Genomic DNA, 1,131 nt, shown 5'->3' on the forward strand with positions numbered 1-1,131 from the left:
GAAACGGTTCACTAATTCGAGCTACCTTACTACGTTCACTTTGTGGAATGTGTGTATGTATGTACATAGGTACAAATGTCAGAAGCCATTCAAGGCGAATTTATGCAATGGAAAGCGTATACATATGTACGTATGTACATTTTTTCATTGCAAAAAATGTCAGAATGAATTCAATGAAAATCCGTATACATACACGGCGAATTCATATCTTACTTCAATTATAAGACTTTCTGGCACGCGGCGGTTGTGTAATCTGGAGGTTAGGTATGCGTAAAATAATAGTATTATATATGTTTCAATGTAATTCTTTCTTAATTACAGGAGGTTGCTTGGCATAATTTCTGCTGGTGTTACTTTCCAGCAAATAAGCCGAAAAGTCTGCACACCATCCAGCTGATGAAAAAATCTTATGGGCACGAAATATAAAGAAGCCCAAGGAGGCCAGAAAAAGTAATTTTCTTCTTACATCTCCTGGGTCTGGACACGGCTGGTCATGTGCATAAGCCTGGTACGCCAAACTTTCTAGAAAATTTACACCGCACTGATAAAGGTATATCCGAAACTTATAAGGAATTTGAGCGCAAACTAATTGCATTGAGTTTTTTTTAATTTACAGTCTAGTAATAAATTTTCGCGCATTCCCTGGTAATAATGCAAAGCTTTACATATGGTTGCCATTAAGTGTGTGTTTAGCGATATTTCCGCTGCTACCACCATCAGTTGGCTATGCAAACACATGGTTGCTGCTGCTGGGCATGTTTGCAACGATGATACGTCCCTTTGTTGTTAAATCTCATGTGCATTGGCATATCAAATTACCAGCCATGGTGTGTATTATCAATGCGCTCCTGGCCAGCTTCTGGCACGCGCAGCAACGCGGTGTACCGCTATTATCACAAGCACTTTCATGGCTATTTCTTATCAACCACTTTCAGTGAACGTATACAGGTAAACCAATTTAATGCTTGGCGCATAGATGCTGTGGCACTTATTTGCAGCATGACCTGTCCAAGTCCAATTATCCAACAGCGTTATTCGCCTGCTGTCAAATTATCGCAACACAGCAGCAATTATTAGCGCCTAGGCGCTTTTATAAAATCAGTAGTAAATTTATTAAACAACAAAGTAGTT

The 1,131-nt window shown here is 39.3% G+C and overlaps 1 long non-coding RNA gene across 2 annotated transcripts; it reads left to right on the forward strand.

Moving 5' to 3' along the window:
• Positions 1–226: 226 nt before the first annotated feature.
• On the forward strand, positions 227–1,124 carry LOC118757267. 2 transcript variants are annotated; one of them, XR_004995197.1, is made up of 4 exons: positions 227–264; positions 322–550; positions 617–827; positions 936–1,124. It is a non-coding gene; the product is annotated as an uncharacterized LOC118757267 (long non-coding RNA). The 2 variants fall into 2 exon arrangements; XR_004995196.1 differs by lacking the exon at positions 936–1,124 and having other exon boundaries at positions 617–840.
• Positions 1,125–1,131: the final 7 nt, after the last annotated feature.

Source organism: Rhagoletis pomonella, unplaced genomic scaffold (genome assembly GCF_013731165.1).
Source record: "Rhagoletis pomonella isolate Grant_MI unplaced genomic scaffold, Rhpom_1.0 Rhpom_scaffold_15909, whole genome shotgun sequence".
Taxonomy (NCBI): Eukaryota; Metazoa; Arthropoda; class Insecta; order Diptera; family Tephritidae; genus Rhagoletis; species Rhagoletis pomonella.